The sequence below is a fragment of the Condylura cristata genome, unplaced genomic scaffold (assembly GCF_000260355.1).
Source record: "Condylura cristata isolate star-nosed mole 26May11 unplaced genomic scaffold, ConCri1.0 scaffold00011, whole genome shotgun sequence".
Taxonomy (NCBI): Eukaryota; Metazoa; Chordata; class Mammalia; order Eulipotyphla; family Talpidae; genus Condylura; species Condylura cristata.
In genome coordinates, this window is record NW_004567112.1 from 26,537,436 (window position 1) to 26,544,527 (window position 7,092).

A 7,092-nucleotide genomic window follows, 5' to 3' on the forward strand; every position below is an offset into this window, starting at 1 on the left:
AGTTCTGCCCCAAAGTCAGCTCTTACTTAGTATGCCAGCACGCCCACAACTCTGTCCATGAGGGGAACTTGGGTCCTCTCTGAAGTCAGCCTAAAGGTGCTTGAGAGCTGTTATCTCTGACTGTTGTTAACCTTTCCCCTATTCACTTCCAAGCAAGGGCTTGGAGTAGGAGGTGGGATTTAAATGCAGGCAACATTCTCCTACCTGCAATAAACAACACTTTTCTTATTCATTACATATAGCCTGTCTTTCTCTACTTTGCTGAACTTTTAAATAATATCAATATTAACCAGGTTTCAGTGGTTCCGCTCTAGAAGTTAGGTATTTTTTACATTCTTAGCACCCAGCAAACATTCAAGTTTAAATATGCTCTTCAGTGGGATGGTGGGAAATCGGTTGGAAGGGCTGTCAAATGGTCTGACCTCATTCTCGTCTAGTTCTTGTTCTGATTTAACTGCTTTCCTAGTATCATTATTTCATAGTAGAGAACGTTTCTACTATGTATTTTTTCATTATCAACTTCTCAGAAATCTTTCACTGAAGTTTTTTTTTTTCTTTGCCTCCTTCCGATCATAGTGAGTTACTGAGATTCTTAAGGTCATATTTTGTTCTTTGCATCAAGAAGAATCTCCCTTCTTAGGTATTTTGGAGGCAGACATTTTCTGATTCGTATGAAAACATTTCTGAGCAGTTCTGAAAAAGAGCAGTTAGTAATCCTTAGCCAACTAGAAATTGTTACATGAAACTTTTTTTTAAAGATTTATTTACCCATACAGAACTGGGGTACAGGCTAGAAGTGCAGGGGGTGAGAGGAGTCCCCTGAGACAGAGTGGGGAGCAGAACAGGTTGATCTAGGAAGTACACTGCTGAGGGGAGCAGCAGGTGGGTCAGGAGAGGTCTGTCACACCATGTGGATCACCTCAGGCGGGGGATTTAACTCACACTAAAGCAGCTGCAGCTATCTTGCAGTGCTGTGACCTAACCAGTTGTGCCACCAGAGAGGGCCCACAAGAAACTTTGATAATCTGGCAGTTGTACATTTTTAAGGACAATCAAAAGACTCTGTAAAGAGAGTTCATATTTTCAGTTATTTTAAATACCCAACTTCTCTTCTGTGTTATACTGGCTAGCAAAATTTATCTATTTCTTGTGTTATTATCACTCCCATTCAGAGGCAAGAAAATCAGTATTAAAAACTTGGCAACTTTTTTGGTGAAAGAATAGAGGCTATATAATCCTAGCTCAACCATTTTCTACTTTTAAGAATATTTGTGAAAAATGATGTTGGCAAGGATGTGGAGAAAAAGGAACTCTCCTGCACTGCTGGTGGGAATGCAAACTAGTACAACCACTATGGAAAACTGTTTGAAGTTTCCTCAAACTGCTAAACATGGAGCTTCCCTACAACCCAGCAATCCTACTCCTAGGTATCTACCCAAAAGACACAAAAAAAACTGATTCAAAAAGACACCTACATCCCCATGTTTATTGCTGCTTTATTCACATTTGGAAAGTCATGGAATCAACTCAAATGCCCAAAAATAGATGACTGGATTAAAAAGATATGGTACATACACACAATGGAATATTACTCAGCAACCAAAAAACAAACAAACAAACAAACAAACAAAGAAAAACAAAAAAACACATGCCTTTTGTAGCAACATGGATAGAGCTGGAAAAGAAATAAGCTAGAAAGAAAAGGAAAAATACCAGATGGTTTCACTCGTAGCAGGAGTGTAATGGGCCAGGCGAGAAAATAATAATGAACAACTATATACCAGAGACATTTTATGGGGGTAGAATGGGGGTGGGATCAAAAACAGTGGGGGGAGGGAAGTGCACTAAGTGGACTATGGTGATGGCACAAGGGTGATTTGGTGATGGGAAGCCCATGGGGATTACAACTGAGATGGAAAAAAAACACAAAATGATGTAAAAATAAACTATTATAAAAAAATAGTTACAGCTAAATATATTAATATCTGTAAGTTAACTATAATAGAATCATGGCACTGCTGTTTTTAATGAGTCACCATGTCAAAAATTGATAATTTCATCAGTCACCCAAAGAAATGTCATATAAAATATCACAAACTAATAGAAATAAAAACAAAAACAAAGGGCTGCCCACTTCCCACTGCCCATCCTGTGCCTTTCCTGTCTGGTCTGTCAGGTACAAGATCCTTGAAGGACATAGCCCCAGTGTCAGGGCACAAGGAGGAAGATGAAGTGGCCAGGGTGGACTCATTAGAGGGAGTGTCCACTCGAGCATGGCCTTCGTGGAGGAGCAAGAGCCTGCTGGGAGCAGAAGACAGGGCCAGTGGGCAACCGGTGGCATGTTGAGCTCTTAAGGTAGCCTTACTTGACCATCCAGAAACCGAGGGCCTTCAGAAGTTAGGAGTAAAGCCGAAGTCAAAAGGACAATTTACGGAGCTCCAACAACAGCAGAAAGAACAAAAACATACATTGCAGAGAAAAGTATTTTACTTAAATTTCCTAAATTCTCAATTCTTCCTACGCCCATGCCCAATGAAGGGAGCTTGGTGGCCTGGTTACTTTTCAATTTGATTTATGCTCTTGATTTTGACAGATTGGGAATTTATGCAAATAACTGCGCTCGTGGTTTATTCTCTATATGCAAGTAAAGAAAAGGCCTTTGCCTCAGTTCAGGGCTGGCTTGACCACTGATGGCGTGTTAGTGGCAAGAAAGAAAATACGGGGCTTGGGAGCTCCTGAGCTAATGGGTGTGGTGGGGATGTTCTATTTACCGGCCCCTTCCTCATTCCTCCCCAGAGACTTGAGCTACTTCCTGTCCCACTCTAGTCCCTCTGGCTGATTTCGGTCAGTTCCCACTGAGCTCAGGGGTCAACAGCACCACCTGGTGGCCATCACTGAGAACTTGCGACTTCCCCCTTCCACCATCCTTGCCAGGGACCTCTCTGCCTTCCTCCTCCACAGTTCCCTTCCTTCTGTCCTCGGCATTTCCACACACTCTCTCCATAACCCAAGCATCGCCAAATCTCCCTTTCTCTTCTTTTTGTAGCGTCTCCCTTGCCCCCTCTTCCGGCCCCTTCATCCCATTTGCAAGCAAAACAATAGCTTGCCTCACCTCTCCCTCACTGACTGGGAGCCCAGAAAGCCCTGCAGACCGTCCCCTCTGACTTGGGTGCCACCGGCAGCACCAGAGGTGACAGGAGGTCAGTGCCTGCCTCGTTGTCCTCACACGATGTATTTTTTCTTGCAACCATCCTGGCTTTTCTCACATAGTAGCGTGAGCGTGGATTTAGAGTCAGAGGTGGGGTCCAGACCTGGGCCCACCTTTTCATGACTGTTTGTCTATGAGCAGCCATTTGGGCTCTCTGATTTGCTGCGCCCGCGTGTGAAAAGCAACCAAGGCCAAGGAGGAAAGCTTCACCTTGGCGCAACAAGTCTGCCTCTGAGTGAGCAGGCAGGGCTGGGCTCATGGTCACCAGCCCTCCCTGTGGGCCTCAGCGGGCAGCAGAAGGGGACAGGGGTGTGGAAGGCTCCAGAAAAGGCTGTCCCCAGAAAGGAGCTGCCTTCAGGCCCAGGACTGCGAGGTCCAGCAGCAAGGGCTTGCTCTCCCCTCAGCTGGTTCTCAGCCCAGGCTGGGGAGAAAGACGCCTGGTATCAGTGAGACCCGTTTGCACGTAGGTCACCAGGCCGTGGGCAGCAGCACCTCTGCTCCTCACCCCCAGGGCCTTCCCTGGCCTCCAGATCCTGGTCATGCTCCCCTAGTACACTGTCTGCCTCGGAGTGAGCTCCCAGGATGGAAAGCTTTACCTCGGTGGAACAAGCCCTCCCTGTGGGTCTCAGTGGGCGCAGAAGAAGGGGTCAGGGCTGTGGAGGGCTCCAGAAGGGGCTGCCCCCAGAAAGGAGCTGCCTTCAGGCCCAGGACTGGGAGGCCCAGCAGCGAGGGCTGGCTCTCCCCTCAGTCGTCCCACTTTGGGGCGTCCTGAGTCTCGTTGAGGTCTGGAGTCTCGCTGAGGCAGCCCTGTCTACTTTGTCACATGCTGTCCCCACCTAGTTCCAGCCTGTTTCCTCAGACCTGGAAAGGGCATGAACCTGAGAGGTGCTTTGAAAACAAAAAATAATTTTAAAGAGGAAAAAAGTGGGCCCATGTGGAAGGGATATTTTTTCCTATAGGTTTTGTTCTTCCCTAAAGGCATGCAAATCCTCTGCCCCAAACCACATTAGCCAGAGCTTCCACAACTCAGCAGAAAGACACTGCTATATTTATCCTGCTGGCAGCCCCCTCTGCCAGTTTCCATCAAGACCAGCCTGAAATAACACACTTGCCTGGGGGGTGACTAGGCGCACTGACTGGCAGCACCCTCTGACTGTGGTCTGCGGTGGGGGCTTTAACGGGAATCCTGGGGCATCTCCCACCTCAGAAGCCCTCAGAGGTTCCTCTCTGGTGGGACCTGAGACAGTAAAGTCTTTTCCCAGAGAGGCACTGAATCATAATGGACCAGGTCAGCTCAGGAACAGCCCCGCATTCTCAGAACTCCCCAGAATCATCTGGAACTTTGGCAGTCAGAGGACCACAGTCGTGATCTGGGGAAATAGCCTCAAGCAAGCAAGATCCCTGGCCTGTTACCTGAACAGTTTCATGTAGAGACTTAGACAATATTTATTTCCCCAGATGAAGACCCACCTCAAATAAGGTAACAAGAGTAGCTTATGTTTGTTAGTTACTGTAACTGGACACGGTTACAGTTCCTAGTATATTGTTTCTCCTCCAAATTTGACATTTGTGTCCTGACGGGAATGAGGGATGCTGCAGAGGACAGTTTCTGAAGAAGGGAAGAGTTCGGCCTGATTTCCAGCTGCTCCCTGCTACTGCACCAAAGCGGGGCTGTCTCCCGCCCTCCCTGTCTCCTGCCTTCCATGTCTCCTGCCCTCCCTGTCTCCCGCCCTCCCTGTCTCCCGCCCTCCCTGTCTCCTGCCCTCCCTGTCTCCTGCCATCCTTGTATTCCCGCATTCCCGCCTGGTTCTTCCCACTCATGTTCTGTGTCCATGTCACGTTGCTCTTGCCACCCCAGTGGTGCCACATCACCATCTGCCCTGCAGCTTGTAGTGTTCAGCCAGGCTCCAGGCTCTCAGGGGCTCACAAACTGACACTTTGCAACAGTAAGAAAGAAATTTTACCCACCGGTGAACCAGTATGGCTTTGCACCCTGCAGCCTGGCTGCCATGGTTCCCTGCAGCATCCGGTGATCCCCTTAGGACGCATGCGCCTTTACTTTTCACTGTGACTGCTTTTATTGTGATGAAGTAGCCGTAACATGCAATGTACCACCTCAACCATTTGTGTGTGGCTGCGGGCATTGGTGCATCACATTGCTGTGCCACCGTCACCTCCACTCCTCTCTAAGATGTTTCCATCTGCCCAAAATGAAACTCTGTCCCCATTAAACACCTCCCCCGGGCCCCCATTCTGCATTTTTGGGCAGCTAACCTTCGTTCTGAGTCTACATGCCACTCTGTGTTCCTCATGTTATTTACAGTAGTTGTTGTCTCGTGACTAGTTTATTTCACGTAGCATGTCTTCAGACTCATATCAGGCAAGTATCAGAATCTCCTTCCTTTTTTTTCTTAAGATTTATTTATTTGTGCATGCAGACTGGGGTATAGGCCAGAGGTGCAGGGGCGGTGAGAGGATTCACCAGAGACAGAGCGGGGAGCAGAACAGGCAGACTGACCAAGTATACTGCTGAGGAGAGCAGTGGGCAAGACAGGAGAATCTCCTTCCTTTTAAGGCTGAGCAATCTTCCTCTGTATTTATATGCTGCATTTTTCTTATCTATTCGTCAGTGCAGACATCTGAATTGTTTCCATCTACTGGGAACATTGCTGCTGTAAATGTGAGGCTTAGGTGTCTGTGGCGACCCTGCTTTCAAAAGATGCATTTTTTCGAGAGCCTTTTCATCACAGCATGGGGCATCACAAGATGGATACACAGATAGATACACGTTGGCCAACTGACAGCTGTTGCTTTCCTCCCTAGAAATGTGGATTCCATACTGTTGAGACGAAGGTGTTTCTGAAAGTCAAGTTTGTCTTTGAGGGATATTTAGAAATTGTAATGTAGTACATCAACCATAACCAAGGATATAATTTAGTACTAAATTAGACATTTAATTTATAGTCAAGAACATTCCACTTATTAAACTCAACAATTTGAGGGGAAGGGTATCTTGAATGAGAATTGGAGCTGCAATGTTGTGTTTAGTTTTTATAGTGTAACATTCTAGAAGTCACATTTGCAGAGCACAGTTTGAGATCTGTACCTGACTTGGACCCTGGCAGGAATGCCATGTAACTGAGGAGGATGGATGGGCTCAGTAGCTTCGTAAGAATGACCGACACCTAGCTGGATTCCAGCATGCTGGATCTGATTCTCCTGCAAGCCAGCACCTCGACCAGCAGCCTCCACTGTAAGAAACATTATGCTAAATCCATCTGCAGTTGAGTCCTCTTGTTCTATTCTTTGAGAGGCCCCTAAGGGCATGGGACCTACAGGGCAAATTCAGGATGTGGTAGTAAGGGGCCAGGCTGTGGGTGTGCAAGGGGGGAGGGGTTGGGTGACCCTGGGGCACCTCCTCCAAAGTCTTAAGTCTTCAAGCCTTTTCCGGCAACTTAGTGTTTCCAGCTTCCTAGCCTCTCAGAGTCTCAGTTTCCTCCTCCATGGGCTGGAGATGTTTCATCTAGAACAGGAAAGAAGGCAGTATGGGAAAAGGCTAGCAGGCTCGCAGTATGTACGTGCCCAGGACCCAGTGGCCAGAGCTAGTCTCTCTTATGGCCCACCCTCACAACCTGATCTCTTCAAGTTTTCATGGGCTCTACCATGCTCTACCAACAATGGCATCCTTGAAGGCCTCTTGGATGAGATGTAACAGGGTGGTCCCTAGGAAAAGGGGAAGTTCCAGGTTCCCTGCCCCACCCAGAAGGAGGGTGGAACTGAGCAGAGAAAAAGGAGAAGAAGAGAAGGAAGCAGGATGGAGAACAAGAAGGAGACCTGAGGAAGCCACATGGAGCAGCAAGCATGTGAGGAAGAAACCATGCTTG